Below are 25,364 nucleotides of genomic sequence, written 5' to 3' on the forward strand. Positions count from 1 at the left end.
TGATAAGGATAACTTTCAAGCATGGAAGTTTAGAATGACAAAGTTTCTTAAGGGAAAAGGCTATTGGGAGTTCATTACTGGAGCTGAATACGAACCAGTTATTCCTAATGCTCCCAATCAACAGGAGTTGCAGGCATTTAAAGGCTAGCATGAGAGAGCTAGAAAAGTTATGTACTGGCTATCTATCAGTATTTCAGATTCTATGATTGTGCATATTCAGGATGCAAGCACGCCGAAGGAGGCGTGGCATACTTTGACAAAAATGTATAGCACAAATATGTAAGCCAAGAAAATGCAGCTCAAGCAGGAGTTGCATAATGTGCAGAGAGAAAATATGAGCATCAATGACTACCACATGAAGGTGAAGAAGATTGCAGATGCACTTACTTCTATTGGGTCGCCAGTGGAAGATGATGATTTAGTTTCTATGACCTTGAATGGTCTAGGAAAGATTATGCACAATTTCGGACATCCATTGCCGTCCGTGAGAATTTTCCTAATTTTGAGGAGTTCATTGCTCTTCTAATTTATGAAGAGCGGAGAAATGGTGGTGCATCTTCTTCAGGAGGAACTTTAAAAGAAGTTGTCTTCTACTCAAATGCTGGAAAAGGTAGAGGCAGAGGTAGAGCAGGACGATTTGGAGGCCGTGGTAGAAATCAAAATATGCAGCAAATTCAAGAAAACCAGTCCTATGGAGAAGGACGTGGTAACTTTAGAAGTAGGGGGAGCCAAAGAGGTCATGGTGGATGGCAGAGAGGCCAAAATGCAAACAACAATGTTGAATGCTTCTACTATGGTAAAATGGGTCATATCATTAAAGACTACTATAAAAAGCAAAATGACATCATGATTGAAAAATTGCAGCAAAGCAATTATGCATCCTCTAGTAGACAGGGTGACGACAGAAATGAGCATCTGTTTATGGTGCAACACATGACCAATTCTATGACAAGTGCAGAAGAAAGCAATGATGTGTGGTATGTTGACTCAGGTGCATCAAACCATGTGGCAGGTCATGCAGAATGGATGCAGGATGCAAGGAAAATGAAAAGACCAAGTTTTGTGGAGACTTGTGATAATACTGCATATCCTATTTGTTGAGATATCAAGCTCTACCCCCGATATATCTCCTCGATGACATTTATGTCACCGCCTATGTTAGTTGTACTCGTGGTGTAGTTAGACTACCACGTATGTTTTTGGTTTGGGTTCACATATGAACCACGTATTCTAGGTTTTGACATATAGGGTATTTCCCTCTTCTATTGTATTGTTGTTGTGTGCAAAAGTGAAGAAAGGCTTCACCCTCCAACGTTGTGTCCTCTCTCTTTTGTGTGTTGTGAAGAAAGCTGAACTTGAGTCTCCTATCTCTCTCCCTCATTCTTTACATGGTATCAGAGCCTTGTTCGTGGTAAGGAGCTCAAGAAAGAAAGCCAAGTTTGTGGTGTCCTGGTAAGAGGACCAGTGTTGCTTTCCTATTTCGAGTTTGGGAGCAAATCTCTGCAGGTAGCACAGCCAGAAGTGCAGGAGTGCACTGCTTCAGATTGAGAGGCCCTTCGCGGTGTGGCGAGAGCGCAGTATATTGAGGCCGTTTCGGGGCCCGTTTTAAAGGCGCAAGTTCTTCGCAGGCACTCAGAAAAAGGCCTTGTTTTTGCTGTGCGACCACTGCGTGCGGCCAGTCGGTGGAAAGGTGCAACAGAAATTGCATCGTATGCCTATGTGCAGAGATATTGGGAGTTGCAGATTCATGCCTGTTGCCTGTTGATGCAAAATCGTCACTAGGAAGTGACTGTGTGGTGAAATACCACTTTCGTCAGTGTTGCAGATCTGCCCCTGTGAGGCTTTTTGCAGAAGTTTTGCTATTTGCCCTTGTGAGGCATTTGCTGTGTTTACAGGTTGCTGTTGCAATTCGTGATTTGTAAAATGTCTGAGAATCTGTCTACCATTGTCAGTGAGAAGCTTGACAAGAACAACTTCCAAGCATGGAAGTTCAGGATGACAAACTTCCTTATGGGAAAGGGAGTTTGGGATTACATCAGTGGTGAAACTACAGAACCAGTTTTGGGTGCTGCTCCCACTCCTACTGAATTGAAGGCCTTTAAAGAATGGCATGAAAAAGCCAGAAAATGCTTGTATTGGCTGTCTGTTAGCATTTCAGATTCTATGATTGTGCATATACAGGATGTAGAGACACCTAAGGAGGCATGGGATACATTGGTGAAGCTGTATAGCACAAATACCAAAGCACGAAAGATGCAGCTAAAGCAGGAGTTGCACAATGTGCAAAGGAAAAATCTGAATATAAATGAGTATTCCTTGAAGGTGAAAGGCCTTGCAGATTCTCTTGCCTCCATTGGAGCACCTGTTGATGATGAGGACTTAGTGTCCGTGACCTTGAATGGTCTTGGGAAAGATTATGCACAGTTTCGGACATCCATTGGAGTCCGTGAAACATTTCCTGATTTTCAGGAACTTATTGCTCTCTTGCTGAGTGAAGAGCAAAGGAATGGTGGTTCAGCCACCTCAACTTCTCAAGAGACTGCTTTCTACTCGAATACAGGTAGAGGCAGGGGTAGAGGAAGAGGCCGTTTTGGTGGCCGTGCAGGAAATCAGAACCAACAGCAACAACAGGAAAACCAGTCCTATGGAGGAGGACGTGGTAGTTCTAGAGGCAGGGGGAGCCAAAGAGGTCGTGGTTCATGGCAAAGGAACCAGCAAGTAAATAGCAGCACAGAATGCTATTATTGTGGAAAGCCTGGACACAAGGAGAATACATGCTATAAAAAACAGAATGACATCAAAAGTGGGAAGTTGCAGCAAAGCAACTATGCATCATCAAGTGGGCATGGTGACGACAGAAATGAGCACCTTTTTGTGATGCAGCATATGGTTAACTCCATGTCAGGAGATGCTGCAGCTTGCAATGATGTTTGGTATGTTGATTCAGGTGCCTCTAACCACATGACCAGTCATGGTGAGTGGTTTCATGATGTTAGAAATTTGGATAAGCCAGGTTATGTTGAAACACGTGATGATACTGCGCACCCAATTACGCAGGTTGGTAAAGTGCCATTGGCTATGCAGGATGGCAAAACGAAGTACTTGGCAGATGTACTTCATGTTCCAAAAATCACTAAGAACCTGGTTTCAGTTGGCCAGATGGTTGAGCAAGGTTTGCAGGTTAGATTTAATCCTGATGGATGCTTCGTTGAGGACTTGAAAAATAAGTGCCGCTTGGTTGCGAAAGGCAACAAAAATGGCAGAATGTTCACCTTGGATGTTGATATGCCTGAGGTGAAAGCTGCTATGTTTGCGCATGGGAGAGGTGTCATTGCAGATATTGAGATATGGCACAAGCGCATTGGGCATGTGAATATACAAAGGCTGAAATCTATGCAAACGAAAAACATTGTTGTAGGTTTGCCTAAATTCAGAGTTGAGGGAATGCAAAAGGTATGTGAAGCATGCCAAATGGGTAAGCAGGCCAGACATGCATTTCCCAAAAATGCTAAGGTGAGCAGAAGACCTTTGGAAGTGATCCATTCAGATGTTTGGACAACCAAAGCTGCTTCTATTGGTGGATGCCATTATTATGTGACGTTTATTGATGACTACACTAGGAAGCTGTGGATTTATTTTATGAAGCACAAAAGTGAAGTGTTCAGCCACTTCAAGGCTTTTAAGGCCATGGTTGAAAAAGAGAAAGGTGTGCATATTAAAGTGCTAAGATCTGATGGAGGGGGAGAGTACTTTTCAGAAGAATTTTGTGAATATCTGAAAGAACAGGGAATTCAAAGGAAGTACTCATGCAGGTCTACCCCTCAGCAGAATGGGGTTGCAGAAAGGAAGAACAGGCATATTGCAGAAGTAGGACGGGTGATCCTAAATGAGAAAAACATGCCTGATTATTTTTGGGCTGAAGCAGTAGCAACTGCTGTTTATATTATGAACAGAACTCCCACTGCAGCTGTCCATGGCATGACGCCTGAAGAAATGTATACAGGCCAAAAACCAGATATTTCTCACTTGAAGGTATTTGGTTGCATAGCGTATGTTCATGTTCCTGATGAGAAGAGAACCAAGCTGGATCCAAAGGCAGAAAAATGCATCTTTATTGGATATGCTCAGCACCAGAAAGGGTATCACTGTTATAACCCTTCCACCCGCAAAATGCAAGTGAGCAGAGATGTTGTTTTTGATGAAATGAGCAGCTGGTATGCACCAACTGTTATGGTAGGAGATGCAGATGCAGGAAATGGGAATGCTGCAATAAATGCAGAGCAGCAATCTCAAGCCTTGAGTGGACCCAGAGAGTCCTCTACTAGTGGATCTAATGCATGGACAGGGAGATTGAGATCTAGTGAATCGTCACATGGCAGCCCTGATAGTGTTGTGCAGGTATCACATAAGGGAAAAGAAAAAGTGGACCATGCTCCAGTGTTTGATGTGTCTGCTGGTAGCTCTCATGTTGATGGAGAGTCAAGTGGCTCTGAAATGAGCCTTGATGAGGAACTTGGGATTCCTTCTGTTGTTACACCTGGTGCAAGGAAAAGCAGGCATGATTTAAAGACTCCTGCAACTGATCCAATTGTACGGAGGTCCACTCGTATTAAGTATCCAGTTGACAGGCTGAGATATGATGGGTATACAGCACATCACTATGCTTATATGGTCAAGGTTCTAGAGGAGCCAGAGCCCACATGTTTTGAGGATGCAGCAGGGCATAAAAATTGGGAAGCAGCTATGGATGAAGAGATGGCTGCCTTGGATGCAAACCACACTTGGGATTTGATGCCTTTGCCTCATGATAAGAAGGCTATTGGCTGCAAGTGGGTTTACAAAGTAAAGCACAATGCTGATGGGTCTGTTAGCAGGTACAAGGCAAGATTGGTTGCCAAAGGTTTTGCGCAGACATATGGAATTGACTATGAGGAAACTTTCAGCCCAGTTGCAAGGATGGCAACCGTGAGAGCAGTAATTGCTATGGCTGCTGCAAAGGGATGGTCTTTGCATCAGATGGATGTGAAAAATGCCTTCTTGCATGGTGATTTGCAGGAAGAGGTTTATATGATGCAGCCAGAAGGTTATGAGGATAATGCACACCCCGATTTTGTATGCAGGTTGCGCAAAGCCTTGTATGGCTTAAAACAGGCGCTGAGGGCATGGTCAGACAAGATAGGGCAATATCTTGTCACTATTGGATTTCAGATTTCCAATTCAGATTTTTCACTTTATGTGAAAAGGACAAACAGAGGGATTGTGCTTATAGTCATCTATGTTGATGACTTGATTATTACAGGTGATAGTGATGTAGACATTAATGAAGTGAAGCTACTGTTGAAGCAAAAATTTGAGATGAAGGATTTGGGAGAGCTGCGTTACTTCTTGGGCATTGAGGTTATTAGATCCCCGAGTGGGATATGGCTGTTGCAAAGGCAATACGGTTTGGACATGCTATCCAAATATGGGATGACAGGCTGTAAGCCTATCTCTGTTCCATTGGAGCAGAATGTGAAGCTCAATGCAGAGACAGGTGAGCTTCTTGAAGATATTACTATGTACAGGCGCATAGTAGGTAGCTTGATTTACATGACTATAACTAGACCAGATTTGAGCTATGCTGTGGGGCTGGTGAGTCAGTTTATGCAGGCACCGAGGAAGCCACATTTGGATGCGGCTAGACGCATACTGCGGTATGTGAAGTCCACATTGCATTATGGACTGTTTTATGAAGCTGGGTGTGCATTACAGGTACATGGATACACAGATGCTGACTGGGCTGGTAGTGTCTCAGACAGGAGATCTACTAGTGGTTTTATGTTTTCCCTTGGGAGTGGTGCCATCAGTTGGAGCAGCAAGAAGTAGCCAACAGTTGCCTTGTCGAGCACAGAGGCTGAGTACAGGGGTGCAGCAATGGCTGCATGTGAGGTAGCTTGGTTACGGAAGATACTTGCAGATATGGGACAGTCAGTTCATGCAGCAGTTGTCATTCATTGTGACAACATTAGCAGCATCATGCTTGCTAATAACCCAGTTTATCATGCTAGAACGAAACACATTGAGGTGCATTATCACTTTGTGAGAGAGAAGGTTCTAGCTGGTGAGATTGATCTTGTCTATGTCAGCACTGAGGAGCAGGTGGCTGATATTTTTACGAAGGCATTGGGTACCGAGAAGCTTCGCAGATTTAGGAGCTTGCTTGGTGTACGTGAGATGGATTTGAGCTTGAGGGGGAGTGTTGAGATATCAAGCTCTACCCCCGATATATCTCCTCGATGACATTTATGTCACCGCCTATGTTAGTTGTACTCGTGGTGTAGTTAGACTACCACGTATGTTTTTGGTTTGGGTTCACATATGAACCACGTATTCTAGGTTTTGACATATAGGGTATTTCCCTCTTCTATTGTATTGTTGTTGTGTGCAAAAGTGAAGAAAGGCTTCACCCTCCAACCTTGTGTCCTCTCTTTTGTGTGTTGTGAAGAAAGCTGAAGTTGAGTCTCCTATCTCTCTCCCTCATTCTTTACACTATTGTGCAGATTGGAAAAATTCCTGTCTATGCAGAATGGAGAAAAGAAATACCTATCTGATGTATTTCATGTCCCAAATATCACCAAGAACCTGGTTTTTGTTGGTCAAATGGTTGAGTAGGGCTTGCAAGTCAGATTTAATCCCCATGGATGCTTTGTTTAGGACATGAAAAATAAAGGTCGCTTGATAGCAAAAGGGAAGAAGAAGGGCAAGATGTTTATGTTGGATGTGGACATGCCTGAATTGAGTGCAGCAATGTTTGCACATGGGACTGGTGTAGTTGCAGATATTGATATCTGGCATAAACGCATTGGCCATTGTTGACTCTGTGCCAACATGACCTTATGTAGAAAGGGAAGGTGATACAACTTTGCGATACAACTTTGTGTTACAACTTCTAGATACAAATTTGTGTTACGACTTTGTGATACAACTTTGTGCTACGACTTTGTGACACAACTTTGTGTTACAACTTTATGTTACGACTTTGTGACACAACTTTGTGTTACAACTTTGTGTAACAACTGTGTTACAACTTCTACATGTAGAGAGAGAATGTGTTACAACTTTGTATAACAACTTTGTGTTACAACTTTGTGATACAACTTTGTGTTACAACTTTGTGATATGACTTTGTGTTACAACTTTGTGTTACATGCAGAGAGAGAAGCTCTCCAACTTGTATAAATACACCATAATGGAATGAATCCCACACTCTTTGGGGCATTGTGTTGAGTCTACGTTGGTATTCCAAGCATTTGTCTCAAGTGTCCATGCTTCCTTGCACTGCACGTCCAAAGCATGTCCTAACCTTGCAACTCCTCCTCCCCTCTCCTCCAACCTTGCAACCCATCCCATCCCTCCTCCTCCTTCCTCCTTCTCCTCCTCCTCCTCCTCCCTCCTCCTCCTCCTCCCTCCTCCTCCTCCCTCCTCTCTCTTCTTTCACCCATGCTCTTACACCTTCTTCCTCTCCCACTCCTATGCTCCCCTAAACCCTTTGTTCCTCAACCCTTAAACTCCATGATCTATGAGGGAGACGAGTTCTCCACCATGTACTCTACTCTGAACCTTGGACCCTCCTTCTAACCCTGGACTCCTTCTAAACCCTGGAACCTCCTTTTGAACCCTGGAACCTCCTTCTAACCTTGGACTCCTTCTAAACCTTGGAACCTCCTTCTGAACCCTGGAACCTCCTTCTAACCCTGGACTCCTTCTAAACCCTAGAACCTCCTTCTGAACCTTTAAACTCCTCCTAAACCCTACAACCCCCAATGAAGGCGAAAGCCTTCATTACCTCAACAAAGATGATTTACGTTCCTTTTACACATGCATGCACTTTGTTTGCTTACCACACTTAAGCCTATGTCTCTCACCGGAACACGACTCGAGGTCCTAAGCTACACATATACTACAACCGACAATCCCAATATATCTGTAGGTGACAAAAAGCCTCGGAACCCTGCAAACATAGAATACCCAGCTCTTCCTACGAAAGCAGTAGGAAAGAGCTAACATTTGGCGCCGCTGTCGAGGAGACTAGCATCTCAAGTAGTGAGTAAACATACGTAGGTATGTGTAAAACAACAAACTACTTCGAAATTTCACAAACATAACACTCAAGGGCAAGGAGAGTAAAAAATTTTTCCCATTTCTAGCCAAACATATCAACCCCAAGCATCAACCTTGGGTTACTACCTTAAGAAATTTTCTTAATTTCTTAAATAGAAGCCACATGATATACAATCAGGCTAGGTAGTGGACACAAATGCGGAGAGCTTGCAATTTCGATCATTTTACCTTTTTTCAGAAAAGCAAACCGAGCTCTCCATAAAGAGTTATGGCTCGGGAAGAGTTTAGGGTTAAACCCTAAACCTAAAATCAAATCCTATAAAAACCTACTCCACCCCCTCATTCTTCATCTTTCACTTTTTGCCTCCATTCTCTTCTTCATTCTAAGCCCCACGCAAGACACTCCTCCCTCTCCATCGACCACCATCTTACTCCTATCTTCGCATTGTAAGTGACTTCGAGCCCTTCTCACAGCGATAACCCAGCCTTCCACCCACCATCCATTGTTCTGCAACAATCCCATTACATCAAGAAAGACTTGGAGAGCGTTCAGGTGACCACTTCTTGTGGGGGTTAAAGGTCACTATGCCTTTACCCTGGTTATGTACAATACTCAAACACATATATAAATGAATGAAAAAGAAGATTAGGGTGGTTCTGCACCCACCAAAACTTGTGTGGCTCTCTGTTTCTCTCTCTCTCCTTCTGTTCTTTCTTTCGTTGAGAGCACTCTCAACTGGTATCAGAGCTCGGGTGATCTAGCTGAGCATGCATGAATGCTTGAAGCTCAGCAGCTCTATGGGAGGAAGGAGAAGCTCTGTGGGAAGCTTTGTGTGTGACTTTACTTGCATCCGAGTGTGCAGAGACCTTGGAGGAACCTTTGGAAAAGTCACTTTGGCTTTACGAAGTGGTTTTGAGAGCCTGTTAAGAGTTTTCAAAGAAAAAGTCGTTTTTTGAGCTTTTCCCTGTTCCGTTCGATGACAGAGACTCCGTGTTGACTTGTAGAGGCAAGTATTGCTTGCTTTTGGTGTCCACTTCACTTCAGGAGCTTAGAAACACCTTCATTCTTGAATCTGGGATCATTTCATTGGATTTCTGAGTCACTATGTCAGTTCTTGCGTTTTTTGCCCGGGTGTTGGAACTCAAGTTTGGAGCAACCATTTGCAGATCTATCAGTTCCGGTGGACTTAGGAGGTCCTAAAACTTCTATGTTGCTCATCATTCGCACTCCGATGGAGTTTACAAAAAGCTCTGTTTCCAAAAACGTTTTTTAGTCCGTATGTTGGACCCAGTGATTGAGACCACGGTTTCCAAAACTGTCTGTCCCATTGCGTTCCGGACACCCAAAAACCCCTACCTATTAGTTCTTGCGTGATTCGGTGGAGGATTTTCAGAGCTATAAATCTCTGTGTATTCGATTTCGTCTCTCTGTTATGCATTTTTCATACTAAGGTTTTGGTTGAGAATCAGTCAGGTAGAACACTTAAATGCCTACGGACTGACAATGGTGGAGAGTATCTCTCTCATGACTTTTAGCATTTCTGTGATACACATGGGATTAAGAGGGAGCTCACATCCCCTCGTACTCCAGAGCAAAATCCAGTTGCAGAAAAGATGAACCGTACCATTCAAGAAAGGTTTCAATGCATGCTTTCCAATGCAAGTCTTTCTGGTGGTTTTTGGGCTGAGGCAATGAAGACTGCAGTGCATGTGATCAATTGATCACCTAGTAAGAGTTTGGATCATGGTATTCCTGAAGAGGCATGGAGTGGCAAGAAGCCCTCTTACTCTCATTTGCGTATATTTGGGTGTGAGGCATATGCACATGTGCCAAAAGAGCTTCGAAAGAAGCTAGATCCTAAGTCTAGGAAATGCATCTTTCTGGGTTATGGTGAAAGTGGAGAGATGGGCTATCGTCTCTGGGATCCAAAAGCAAATAAGATCATACGCAGCCATGATGTGGTCTTCAATGAGAAGAAGATGCATAAGGCACCCATGAGGGATGTGGAAATGAGGAGAATCACTTTCCAGGATGTGAATCCACCTGCATATGTTGATAGACAGCAAGTTGTCCATACACCAAATGTGCAAGAAATGGTACCACCAAGTACTCCCATAGGTATACAATCAAGGGTAGATGATGGATCATCTATTGGTGGAAATGATGAGCCAAATGTGGCTGATATGCAGGTGGGACAGCAAGCTGAAATGCCCTTGAGAAGATCATCTAGAGTGTCTAGACCACCTGATAGGTTTGTTCCAGGGGTAGACTATGTGATGCTTACTGATTGTGGGGAGCCTTCTTGCTATAGAGAGTCTATGATGCGTGAGGATCAACGCAAGTGGGAGTATGCTATGCAATCAGAGATGAGTTCACTTATGAAGAATAAGACTTGGGACTTGGTTTCTTTGCCACATGGAAAGAAAGCATTGCCATGTAAATGGGTCTACAAAATGAAGGTTACAGGTCATGATGTGCCTAGGTACAAGGCCCGTTTGGTTGCTAAAGGGTTCAAGCAAGAGAAGGGTGTGGACTTTGATGAGATATTCTCTCCGGTTGTGAAGATGACCACACTTAGATGCATGCTTGGACTAGTGGTAGTAGAGGATATGGAGCTTATGCAGATGGATGTCAAGACAGCTTTTTTGCATGGGGATTTGCATGAGGAAATTTATATGGTTCAGCCGGAAGGCTTTGAAGAAAAGGGCAAAGAGCATTTAGTTTGCAAGCTGAAGAAGAGTCTCTATGGTCTTAAGCAAGCACCTAGAGAATGGTATCAGAAGTTTGATGCTTTCATTCGGTCCCAGGGTCTTAGGAGTGAAATTGATCACTGCCTCTACACTAAAAGGGCTAAGGATAGTAGCCTGATAATCCTGGCACTATATGTGGATGATATGCTATTGGCTAGCAAGAATACTTATGAGCTAGATGCATTAAAGGCCAAGTTGCCTGAGGCCTTTGATATGAAGGATTTGGGACTTGCAGGTCATATTCTTGGTATGCGCATCACGCGTGATCGGAGTAGGAAACTCCTTTGGCTTTCACAAAAAGAGTATGTTACAAAAGTATTGCAGCATTTCAATATGAAGGGGGGGAAGGCAGTGAGTACTCCATTGCCTCCATATGTGAAATTGAGTCATACAGATAGTCCCAAATCAAATGAGGAAAGGGCCATGATGGCCAAGGTTCCTTATGCATCAGCAGTTGGGAGTCTTATGTATGCTATGATAGCTACTAGACTAGACATTGCATTCGCAGTGGGAGTTGTTAGCCAGTATATGGCTAATCCAGGAAAGAGGCATTGGGAGGCAGTTAAGTGCATCATGAGGTACATGAGGGTACCAAGGAGATGTGCATCTGCTTTGGTAAAGGAGACATGCATGTACTTGGGTACACAGATTCAGACTATGCAGGGCATGTGGATAGTAGGAGATCCACTTCTGGTTATGTGTTCACCTTTGCAAGTGGTGCAGTGTCGTGGATGTCTCGCACACAGAAGTGTGTTGCTTTGTCTACCACAAAGGCTGAGTATGCTGCAGCCACAGAGGGTTGTAAGGAGGCTATATGGCTTGATCAACTAGTGGGAGATTTGGGGATTCATATAGGTGTATTGACATTGCATAGTGATTCCATGAGTGCTATTCAGCTAGCACGGAATCCGGTCTTTCATGCAAAGACCAAACACATTGAGGTCAGGTACCATTTCATTAAGGAGGTACTTGAGGACAAGCGCATAGAGCTTGTCAAGGTTCATAAAGATGATAACCCTGCAGATATGCTAACGAAGAGTCTACCTAGTCAACGGTTTGAGTATTGTCGTGTATTGATGGGCATTGGATAGTATGCTCACTGGTTGTTCTCCCTTAAAGGCACATTGTCCTTTAAGTGGGAGGTTGTGGGGTTTAAAGGTCACTGTGCCTTTACCCTGGTTATGTACAATACTCAAACACATATATAAATGAATGAAAAAGAAGATTAGGGTGGTTCTACAACCCCCCTCCCCCTTCATCTCCCCCTCCCCCCCCCCTCCATCTCCCCTCCCCCTCCCCCTCCCAACACCCCCTCCCCCTCCCCCCTTCCAACACCCCCCTCCCCCTCCCCCTCTCCCCTCCCCCACCATCTCCACCACCACCTCCCCCTCCCCCCTCCCCCTCCCCCTCCACCACCACCACCTCACCCTCCCCCTCCATCTCCACCTCCCCCTCTCCCCTCCCCCTCCATCTCCACCTCCCCCTCCCCCCTCCCCCTCCATCTCCACCACCACCTCTCCCTCCCCCCTCCCCCTCCCCCTCCACCACCACCACCTCGCCCTCCCCCTCCATCTACACCTCCCCCTCTCCCCTCCCCCTCCATCTCCACCTCCCCCTCCCCCCTCCCCCTCCATCTCCACCACCACCTCCCCCTCCCCCTCCCCCTCCCCCTCCACCACCACCACCTCCCCCTCCCCCTCCATCTCCACCTCCCCCTCTCCCCTCCCCCTCCATCTCCACCTCCCCCTCCCCCCTCCCCCTCCATCTCCACCACCACCTCCCCCTCCCCCCTTCCACCACCCCCCTCCCCCTTCATCTCCCCCTCCCCCTCCCCCTCCATCTCCCCCTCCCCCTCCCCCTCCCACCTCCATCTCCACCACCACCCCCCCCTCCCCCCTCCCCCTCCATTTCCACCACCCCCACCACCTCCCCCTTTCACTCTCTCTCTTTCTTTCTCTCTCTATCCCTCCCCCTTTCTCTCTCTTATTCTTTCTCTCTCTCTCTTTTCTCTCTCCTCTCTATCCCTCCCCCTTTCTCTCTCTCTTTTCTCTCTCCTCTCTCCCCATCCCCCTCTCTCTCTCTTACTCTCTCTCCCTCTCTCTCTTTACTCTCTCTCTATCCTTCTCTCCCCATCCCCCTCTCTCTCTTTTCTCTCTCCTCTCTCCCCCTTCCCCCCCTCTCTCTCTCTTTTCTCTCTCCTCTCTCCCCATCCCCCTCTCTCTCTCCTCTTTTTCCCCCCCTCTCTCTCTCCTCTCTCCCCCACCCCCTCTCCTCTCTCTCCCCCTTACCCCCTCTCCCCCACCCCCTCTCTCTCTCTCCCCCTCCCCCTTACCCCTGTCATCCCTCGCCCGCCCCCGCTCGCACCGCCGCCCCCGCCACCCCCCGGCCGCCCCACTCCCCTGCCCTGCCCCGCCAGTAGCCGAGCCGCTAGCGACGGCGCACGCGCGCCCCACCCCCTGCCCCCCGCTCACCGCACCACGACGGTGCCCCACAGAGGCGCCACCGCAGTGCCTCCGCCCGCGGTGGCGTGCCGTAGTGCCCGCCTACGCGGCGCCCTCTGCCCCGATGCTCGCACCACCGCCCGCCCCCGCTCGCACCATCGCCCGCCCACCCCCCACGCCCTTCGCCCCCGCGGCGACGCACACAGCGCCGCCCCCCGCTCAAAGCCCCCCGTCTCGCCCCGCTACCTGCCACGCCAAGCTCACCTCCCTCTCCGTTCCCCCTCACCCCTCACCCCCAGTTCCCTTTCGTCCCTCAACCCCCATCCCTCGCCACCCCCCGCCCTCCCCCGTCGCCCCGCCCCCCTCTCCCCCCGTCGCCCCTTCCCCCTCTCCCCTCACCCCTGTGCAAACACCCCCCGCGAAAAACCGCCCTCCTTGCGCAAAACCGCCCCCTGCGCAAACCCCCCCCCCGCGAAACCACTGCCCCCACGCGAAAGCACCACCCCCCGGGAAAAAAAAAACCCTAACCTAAACTAACCTACAGTTAGGTTAGTTGGTTAACCTAGGTTAGGTTAGGTTAGTCGGTTAACCCTAGGCTAGTTAGTCTAACTCAGTTAGATTAGGTAAAGCTCGGTGAGTTAGCAGAAACCTAGGCTAGGTTAGTTTTGCCCTTGGTTCGGTTAGTTTAACCTAACCTCAGTTAACTTAACTGTAGTTAGTTACACTAACTAAGTTAGACTATGGTCAGTCTAACCCTCACTAGGCTAGGTTAGACTAACTGATTAGCCTCTAACTAGACCAATAGCCTAGTTCATCTAACTCGATCAACTTGGTTTCAACCCCTCGGTTTGACTTAAAGTCCATTCACACCACCATTAGGACCCCCCAATGCAAAATTTACCCCTACTTTAACCCCTCGAAACTCATCCGTCTGGGACACAAACTGAACCCCGTTTGAACCCAGATTTCACACACGGAAACACCATGTTACGGGGCATTTTTCCAGCCCATTGCACACCATTTTGGTATCCCTAGCACACGTTCATTCGCGCCCCCTTGTGGACCTTATTTTGCACAAATTCACTCGTATTTTCACACCGTGACCTCCGATTAACGATCCGTCTACACCGGCACATTTCCCTACACATGTAGGACAATCTTAGGCACATTATTAACACGACGGTCCCTACACAAACTAACACCACTTAACTCTCCTAACAACACCACCTCCACACCCGCACTTGGAGTAGCGACACCCTTGGCAAATCACGCACAATCTGCATGTAGTTACGTTCCGGCCAACGACTTCGACTCCAATGCTCGCCCCATCCACATCTAACTCCACTACAACAACCACCCCTGCCAATCCTCTACCCCGATTCCCCCCCTGAGATTCAACAACTCCCTTTAACTCCTCCACGCCCCAACATGGCTGGACGCCGTCATGACCATGATGGGGATATCGAGCTCGATGCAGAGGCTGACAACTTCTTCAATCAACACAATCACAACAATCAAGGCCGACACCCCTTGGGAAAACTGGAACTTCCCAAATATAATGGTAGGGGAGACCCAGCTTGCTTCCTCCAGCATTTTGATGCCGCATGTTGAGCAAGTGGTGATCAATCCCATGAAACCAAGGTGGCTTGGTTTCCAATGGCCTTAACTGATGAAGCGTTAGAATGGTACCTCGACCTTCTCGTGGAAGAACGTGCCACATGGGACCTACTTCAAACCGAATTCAAACGATGCTTTTAAACAGAGAGGCTACAAGACGGTCCTGCTCTCCAACTCAGCAAGATCAAACAAGGCCGGAGGGAAGATGTACCTGGGAAAGATGAAGAGATTGATCGCCAAATGTGACCCACGCCTAGATGCAAAGTACCTCACGGCATGGTTCATAGCAGGACTCAGAAAGAAAATCCGCAAGGATATGAAAAAGATAAGTAGCTATGAAACACTCAGTGCTGCTCATGCGCTGCTCATGCAGCAGCCATTGACATCGAAGATGGCATGACAAACTCAGACACTAGCAGTGATGACGCCAGATCAAATACACGAGATAAGCACTCGAAAAAAGGTAAATCAAAGGACACTCCGAAACATCCAATGAAGATCACCTAGAGGCCATGACCTTGAAGCTAAAAGAAGATATGATGCAGGCCATGGATCAAAAACTCCACTTGTCTCAGCCGCCAACTCAAACATATCCACGGCGAGAAAATGTATGGTGTCCACCCTGCTTGGCAAATCATATAGCGAATGAATGCCCAGTCCTAAGAGCAAGGATCACTGCACAAGCAAAATCCACTGCCATGGTTGTGGTGCCATATCTGTGTCATCGGCGGCCATGATGAGAACAGTTGCATCTTCAACATGCGCAACAATCCGCCTCGACCTCCACAATACCAGGCGGCACCCATGCCAGTATACAGGCAACCGGCACTTACACAAGTGCCCCCAGCTCCAAGGCTAAATCCTATTCCCATTCAGACACAAGTCCCACAACTACTTAGGAATCCGAATCCACGACCGTATCCAAGAGCACCAAATCCAACTCCTCAGGCAGTTCCCATACATCAATTACAAGCCAAGGAAGTAGACTCACTATTTGACTATGAAGCAGAGTACCCAGTGTACTATGTAGAGGGTGCAGAGGGTCTCATACCAGTTTATGCAAATCAAGTATGACCCAACACATATCGAGCACCAATCAAGTGTTACGGTTGTGGAGAAAATCATCGGATCGCAGAGTGCCCTCATCGTGGTAGCCCAGCTACTTTCCAACCACTTTGCAAAGATTGTGGCATAAGACATGCCTGTATGGACTGTCCCATGAAAAATAAGGTCCCAGAACAAACAGAAGTTAAGCTTGACATCCCCATTGGCATCATTGGGGTGGACCATCAAAGTCTGGGTCCGGCAAGTGTAAGGTCACAACCTATCAATGTAATTACATGCCAACAGAAAGAGCCCATGAAGGACCCTATCATTCCAATCCAACCAAAGCGACTTCTGAAAAAGAAAGCACAAGTGCCTCCACCTCTGCCAAGCAATGAGCAGCCGAGCTCATCCACATCAACTCCCGAGCCTCAAATAAAAGAAGCTCCATACCCAAATGCAGAGGTGGAGAAGGCTCGTTTTCAGGTACTTCAACAATGGGTCCAAAATGAACAAGCTCAATTTGAGGCTAAGAAACAAGCTCAAGACCCAACCCATGACTTGGCCCCACACAGTATTGATACTGTACTCGAGCCTTTGTTCCAACAACAGACTCCACAACAGAATGTACTGCCACGTCAACTTGAAGGAGCCACACTCTCTAGCATCCTGAGTTGCCCTATGTCAATTCCCATCGGAATCCTCTTATGGAATTGTCCCAATCTCTGGGACCAGAATCAAGACATTGCACTCAGGGTGAATGTGGGGACAGGAGCTATTAAACCAATTGTTCCTAGAGCATTGGATCACACATCTTCCACGACAATCTCAAGCAAATCAGATCCCTTGCAACAGCATGCCATAGCAGGTGACTCACAAAGCAATGTCAATAACTGGATACAAACATTGGCAACCATCGACAACTACCATTCATTAGACCCCATCTTCTCACAGATAGATGCTAACGCACTATAGGTCGATCCTCCACCGACACATGAAGAACCAATCGATCTAGAGATGCCATTCTTTATGGTTGACCTCGAATGGGATAATGAACCTAAAGAAGGTACCCATACCAATGATGACTCAGATTTTCCTTGGGACCTTGAAACAGAGGCTGCGAATGCTGAAATTGAAGATCAAATCTTTGATAATGACCTAGCCATTCTGCATGCCCTAATGGCAGTCGAGCTCCCAAAAGTTGAACCTCCGCAGTTGAATAACAGCAGAAGATCCCGCAAGAATGCTGCAGGAGGAAATCGCAGAAAAGCCAAGGCCGAGCACTTCAATGAATTCGAACAAGTCCAATCAAGGATCGTCAAATTGTACCTTGCAAAGTCAGCTCCCTCAAAATCAGAACCACTGCCTCTTAAATGGTCCCCTAAGGGACTGGAAGGAGTATGTGTAGCACATGAACCCTTACTAGGAAACACCTTACTAGTGGAAAAGTTACCCCACAGTTCCCAACATAAGAAGTTTTGAAAATATAAGCCACATGTGCGGATGAAGCTCGATCAAGCGACTTCAGAAAAAGAAAGAAAAGAAGAGTCTAACAAATTAATAAATGCAACTATGCCACCCAGTACACATGACACATGTCACGCTAGTTCAACCCATCAGAGGCGATCTTTGAGAAGTGCCGGAATACTTCAAGAATTATACAAGTGGCAGTGCACCAATAGCGATGCCACGACCACTCAGAGAATCTGAAGTTCAAGAAACCGATAGCATTGGAGAAACTCCAATCTATGAAGGACCGGCAAAAACACACACAATAAACCTCGCCCTTGAAGGGGAGGAAGAAAAATTGGTTTTCATTGGGAAACAGCTCCGTCAAGAAGATGAAATCAAACTCAAAGAACTCCTAATGGAATACCGTGACTGCCTAGCATGGTCATACAAAGAGATGAAAGGAATTTCACCAGAAGTGGCAGTACACACGATACCTATAAGGGAAGGTGCTCACCCTAAGGTATGTGGACCTTATCACACAAATCCTAAATATGGCACCATGGTTTATGATGAGCTGGAAAAACTTCTAGATGCCAGATTCATCTATGAGATAGAGCACACTGATTGGGTTTCACCCATTGTCATTGTACCTAAATGCAACAAGAAGCTCAGAATATGCATAAACTTAAAAAATGTGAATGCCGCCACAATTAGGGATCACTATCCCCTACCCTTAACAGAAACAGTGTTGGAAAAGGTGGCAGGATCTGAAATATATAGTTTCTTGGATGGCTTCAGAGGCTATAACCAAGTGCAAATTGCTCCTCAAGACCAATCAAAAATAGCATTTGCTACAGAATGGGGTATTTTTACATATCGAGTCATGCCATTTGGCCTTTGTAATGCCCCAGCCACATTCCAGCGAGTCATGTTCACAGCTTTCAAGTCATTTTTGAATAAGTTTTTACAGGTGTTCTTGGATGATTTGTGCATCCATTCAAACAAACAGGACCACTTCAAATGTTTTGAAGAAGTATTAATCAAATGCAGGGAGTATGGCATCTCCCTAAATCCAACAAAATGCCAGTTCATGGTCACCCACATAGTTGTTTTGGGACACATCGTCTCTCAACATGGGATTGCAACTAACATGGACAAAATCAAAGTCATCATGGAATTGCCTCCTCCTACAAATTCCAAAGGTGTAAGGTCTTTATGGGACATGCCGGCTATTATAGAAGATTTATATTGTGGTATGCCATGATAGCTAGACCACTTTACAAATTATTAGTGGAGTTCTTATGGACCGAAGAGTGCAACCAAGCCTTTGAGCTTTTAAAGTGGCGCCTAATCACAGCACCCATCCTTATATCTCCCAATTGGGATATTGATTTTCATGTTCATACTGATGGATCCAAGTATGCAATTGGGAGTGTGCTTTGTCAACCTAGTGAACATAAGAAAGACTACCCCTTCTACTTCACCAGTTGTCAACTCAATGATGTAGAGATCAACTATACAACCACAAAAAGAGAAGCCCTAGCAATGGTGTATAGTGTAAAGAAATTTCGGCACTATCTACTGGCAAATGATTTTGTCTTCTACACTGACCATCAAGCATTGCTTTATCTTGTAAACCAGCCGTGTACCACAGGAAGAATAACCAGATGGCTCCTCTTGCTGCAAGAATTCAACTTCAAAATCATGGTCCGCAAAGGTGCCCAACAGTACATTGCCGATCACATGTCTCGAGTCAAGTCAGGAGAAGAAGCCACTGGAGTAGAAGATGACTTACTAGATGCCACACTATTTCAAATAGATGATGTTCCAGAATGGTGTGGAGATATCATTAGGTACTTGATGGCAGGAAGACCACCCGCTGACATGAAAGCAGTAGATGCCAGAAAATTGATTCTAAAGGCTGCACCCTATCAACTCATTGCAGGACAACTGTACAAGATGGGCAAGGACCAGATATTAAGAAGATATGTAATGCCTCATGAGATCTTGCCAATCCTGAGTGAAGTCCATGAAGGCATTGCAGGAGGACACTTCCAAGGGGAAGCCACAGCAAGAAAAGTTCTCCTCACAGGCTACTGGTGGCCAACACTGTGGGCAGATGCCTATGAATATGTAAAAGGCTATGATGTATGCCAACAGACTATTAAACCACAACACAAAGACTTCAATCCCCTAACACTAATTGTTGCACAACAACCATTTGAAAAATGGGGGATTGACTATGTGGGTCCCATACATCTAGCAGCAAAAGGAACACAGGCACGCTACATCATTGTGGCCACTGATTACTTTACAAAATGGGCTAAAGCTAAAGCAGTCAGGAAGGCAAATGCTAGAAGCACAGCAAGATTCTTATACGAAAATGTGATCACCCGATTCGGATGCCCCATTGAAATTGTATCGGATAGAGGCACACATTTTGTCAATGAGGTAATCCAAGAACTCTTGTCTGGCTTCATGGTAATCCATAGAAAAAGCACACCCTACTACCCCCAAGGGAATGGACTAGCAGAATCCACAAACAAAATCATATGCAATATCCTCACCAAGGTAGTAGAACCACAGCGTTCTGATTGGGTAGAGAAATTGAATGCAGCCTTATGGGCATACAGAACCACATTCAAGGTCAGTACAGGAAACACACCTTTTCAATTGGTGTACGGCCTTGAAGTCGTGGTCCCACTCGAATTTGTAATACCAAGTCTACGCATCGCAGTACAGGAACGCATGGGTGATCATGAGTCCTTGAAAGAAAGGCTCTATTAGTTGGAAAAGCATACAGAGACAAGACTAGTCACCTACCATGCCATGACAACAGAAAAACGCAGAAGAAAGGCATGGTTTGACAGGAATCTGAAAGCTAAAGACATCAAGGAAGGCGACTTAGTCTTGTTATACAATGCCAAAGTACACAAGGGGAAACTGAAGTATCTAGGTCAAGGACCATATCGAGTACAAAAGATGAATCCCATCGGAGCTGTGCTACTTGAAACATTGGATAGAGTCCAATTCAACACAACAATAAATGGGAGCCGACTGAAGCACTACTACATCAACACGCAAGCCATCCCCAACAAAAACAAAGATTTGGGAAACCAAGTCTTCCTTAGTTAGGATTAGATTGTATCACAAGCACTCACTCGCATATGCACATTTTTGCACATATAATTTGCACTAGATTGTTACACACACACTCACTGCATATGCATGTTTTTTGCACATTAGGGATGTTTGAGTCTTAGTTTCCCTATCAAATCCCACAAATAAGCATATAGTTAGACACATCACATGCACTCACATGATTTTTCATATGCACATAATAGATTGCATAAAAAATAGTATCACACACTTTCATTCCATACTCTCAAAGCATGCAATGAATTCACAAGTAGTACACGAAGCTATGCCAAAGCTCACAATGAATTGGCAAAAGAGTCTGCAGCCTCCACAACGAGACCCCCGCCAAACATCACAGCCGTCTCCTATATGCAAAAATATCAAACTTGCATACTAACTATCTACAAGCTCCGGGTGCAATCGCATCCAACATGTATGCAAGATAGCAAGAAATGCCAGCCTCAACAACGAGACCCCCGCCCGCCAAACCTCTTCCCAAGAAGATTCGATGGCAGAGTCCGCAACCTCAGCAACGAGATCCCCTTTGAAATTCACAGCCATCTACACCTCCTTAAGAGGAGATAAGCTTCTTAACTATAGACTACGCAGATATGGTGCAAAAGCATTATAGCAGGAACGACTCGCATGCCACAAGCTAAATAGCCACTGGATTATGCACATGGCATCCCAACTCTGAAATCAAAATAAGCCATAACCTGAGGATGGGTAATAAAATGGATCCGGGAGTATGTTGACTCTGTGCCAACATGAACTTATGTAGAAAGGGAAGGTGATACAACTTTGTGATACAACTTTGTGTTACAACTTTGTGTTACAACTTCTAGATACAACTTTGTGTTACGACTTTGTGATACAACTTTGTGTTATGACTTTGTGACACAACTTTGTGTTACAACTTTGTGTTATGACTTTGTGATACAACTTTGTGTTACAACTTTGTGTAACAACTTTGTGTTATAACTTTGTGTTACAACTTCTACATGTAGAGAGAGAATGTGTTACAACTTTGTGTAACAACTTTGTGCTACAACTTTGTGATACAACTTTGTGTTACAACTTTGTGATACGACTTTGTGTTACAACTTTGTGTTACATGCAGAGAGAGAAGCTCTCCAACTTGTATAAATACCCCATAATGGAATGAAGACCACACTCTTTGGGGCATTGTGTTGAGTCTACATTGGTATTCCAAGCATTTGTCTCAAGTGTCCATGCTTCCTTGCACTGCACGTCCAAAGCATGTCCTAACCTTGCAACTCCTCCTCCCCTCTCCTCCAACCTTGCAACCCATCCCATCCCTCCTCCTCCTTCCTCCTCCTCCTCCTCCTCCTCCTCCTCCCTCCTCCTCTTCCCCCCTCCTCCTCCCTCCTCTCTCTTCTTTCACCCATGCTCTTACACCTTCTTCCTCTCCCACTCCTATGCTCCCCTAAACCCTTTGTTCCTCAACCCTTAAACTCCATGATCTATGAGGGAGATGAGTTCTCCACCATGTTCTCTACTCTGAACCTTGGATCCTCCTTCTAACCCTAGACTCCTTCTAAACCTTGGAACCTCCTTCTGAACCCTGGAACCTCCTTCTAACCTTGGACTCCTTCTAAACCCTGGAACCTTCTTCTGAACCCTGGAACCTCCTTCTAACCTTGGACTCCTTCTAAACCCTAGAACCTCCTTCTGAACCTTTAAACTCCTCCTAAACCCTACAACCCCCAATGAAGGCGAAAGCCTTCATTACCTCAACAAAGATGATTTACGTTCCTTTTACACATGCATGCACTTTGTTTTCTTACCACACTTAAGCCTACGTCTCTCACCGGAACACGACTCGAGGTCCTGAGCTACACATATACTACAACCGACAATCCCAGTATATCTGTAGGTGACAAAAAGCCTCGGAACCCTGCAAACATAGAATACCCAGCTCTTCCTACGAAAATAGTAGGAAAGCGCTAACAGTCATGTTAATGTACAGTGACTTAAATTAATGCAGGCCCAAAATATTGTTGCAGGATTGCCTACGTTCAAGGTTGCAGAAATGCATAAGGTATGTGAAGCCTATCAATTTGGAAAACATGCAAGGAAACCATTTCCTAGACATGTTCAAGAGAGTAAGAGGCCATTGGAATTAATCCACTCTGATGTGTGGACTACTAAAGCTGCATCTATTGGAGGCTGTCATTATTTTGTCACTTTTATTGATGACTACAGCAAAAACGTTTGGGTGTATTTTATGAAAAAGAAAAGTGAAGTGTTTGGGCATTTCAAAGCTTTTAAAGCTATGGTTGAAAAAGAAACGGGCCTGCAAATAAAATGCCTAAGGTCAGATGGAGGGGGAGAGTACCAAGTTTCCTGTAGGAGCATGGCATAAAGCAGCAATATTCATGTAGTCATACCCCACAGCAAAATGGACTTGTAGAAAGGAAAAACAGGCATATTGGAGAGGTATCTCATGCCATGCTCAATGAAAAAGACCTGCTAGATTATTATTGGGCTAAAGCAGTTGCTACAGCAGTCTACATAATGAACAGGACTCCCACTGTAGCAATACATGGCATGATGCCAAAGGAGAGGTATACTAGTAGGAAACCAGATATTTCTCATTTGAAAGTTTTGGTTGCATTGCCTATGTTCATGTGCTAGATGAGTTGAGATCTAAGTTGGATCCAAAAGTTGAGAAGTGCATCTTTATTGGTTATTCTCTACAGCAGAAAGGGTACAGATGCTATAACCCTTCTACTCGTAAGTTTATAGTGAGCAGAGATGTTGTTTTTTATGAGATGAGCAGCTGGTATAAACCAGTAAATGTGATTGATGATGTAGATGCACAAAATGCTAATGCTGCACAGAATTCACAGTAGCAATCACAAAATATTAGTGGACCTGTAGTGTCCTCTAGAAGTGGTTCACATACTTTGCCATGGATAAGCAGATTGAAATCAGGAGGTTCTCCTCAAAGTAATGCAGATAGTGGTATGCAAGTATCACGAAAAGGAAAAGAGAAAGTAGATCAGCCCAAGGTCACTTTTATGTCGATGGTGAATCCAGTGGCTCAGAACAGAGCCTTAATGATGAGTTGGGTATTCCTTCTGTTGTTACACCTGGAGTAAGGAAGATAAGGGATGTTTTGAGAGCACCTGGTAGTGAGCCTATTTTGCGCAAGTCTACCAGAGCTAGGTATCCTGTGGATAGGCTGAAATATGATGGATTTATAGCCATTCACTATGCCTATATGGTTAAAGTGATACATGAACCAGAACCCGCTTCTTTTGAGCAAGCCATGGGAAAAGAAAAATGGGAGAAAGCCATGGATGAAGAAATGGATGCCTTGGAAGCAAATGCTACATGGGAATTGGTGCCTTTGCCTAAAGACAAGAATGCAATTGGTTGCAAGTGGGTTTATAAGGTGAAGCACAATGCAGATGGTTCTGTGAACAGATACAAGGCAAGATTAGTTGTCAAGGGGTATGCACAGACATATGGCGTTGATTATGAAGAAACATTCAGTCCGGTTGCAAGGATGGCAACCGTAAGAGCAATCATTGCTATGGCTGCATCAAAGGGATGGTCTTTACATCAGATGGATGTAAAGAGTGCTTTCTTGCATGGTGATTTGCAAGAAGAGGTCTATATGGAACAGCCACCATGTTATGTTCATGTTGTTCATCCTGAATTTGTTTGCAGGTTGAAGAAGGCCTTGTATGGCTTGAAGCAAGCACCCAGAGCATGGTCTGACAAGATAGGACAGTATCTTGTCATTATTGGCTTTCAGGTTTCCAAGGCAGATTTCTCACTTTATGTGAGAAAAACAGAGAAAGGCATTATGTTGCTTGTCATTTATTTTGATGATTTGGTCATCATAGGTGATAGTGATGAAGATATCCTTCATGTGAAAATGCTATTGAAGCAAAAGTTTGAGATGAAGGATTTGGGAGAGCTGTGTTACTTCTTGGGCATTGAGGTGATTAAATCCACAAGTGGGATATGGCTCTTGCAGAGGCAGTATGGATTGGACATGCTGTCAAAATATGGGATGACAGGCTGTAAGCCTATTTTAGTTCCTTTGGAGCAGAATGTGAAGTTGAGTGCAGATGTAGGTGAGCTTCTGGAAGACCCTACTATGTACAGACGCATAGTAGGAAGTTTGATTTATATGACTATTACCAGGCTCGATTTGAGCTATGCTGTTGGGTTGGTAAGTCAGTTTATGCAGGCTCTAAAGAAACCGCATTTGGATGCGGCTAGATGCATACTGAGGTATGTGAAGTCCACATTGTAGTATGGACTATTTTATGAGACTAGGGTTCAGATACAGTTGCATGGATACACTGATGCTGATTGGGCTAGTAGTATTTCTGATAGACGATCTACAAGTGGATATATGTTCTCTTTTGGGAGTGCTGCAGTCACTTGGAGCAGCAAGAAACAACCTACAGCTGCCTTGTCGAGCACAGAGGCTGAGTATAGGGGTACAGTAATGGCTGCATGTGAGGTAGATTGGTTGCATAAGCTACTTTATGATATGCATCAATCTACAGATGGGCCAGTTGTCATTTATTGTGACAACATGAGCAATATACACTTGGCAAATAACCCAATCTATCATGCTAAAACAAAGCACATTGAGGTGCATTATCACTATGTGTAGGAGAAGTTCTAGTAGGTTTTATTGATCTAGTTTATGTCAGCACAGAGGATCAGGTAGCTGACATATTCACGAAGGCATTGGGTGCAGAGAAGCTATGCAAGTTTAGAGACTTGCTTGGTGTGCAGGAATTGGGATTGAGCTCGAGGGGGAGTGTTGAG

The sequence above is a fragment of the Dipteris shenzhenensis genome, chromosome 29 (genome assembly GCF_047967505.1).
Source record: "Dipteris shenzhenensis isolate YYH24624 ecotype China chromosome 29, Dip_SZ_1.0, whole genome shotgun sequence".
Taxonomy (NCBI): domain Eukaryota; kingdom Viridiplantae; phylum Streptophyta; class Polypodiopsida; order Gleicheniales; family Dipteridaceae; genus Dipteris; species Dipteris shenzhenensis.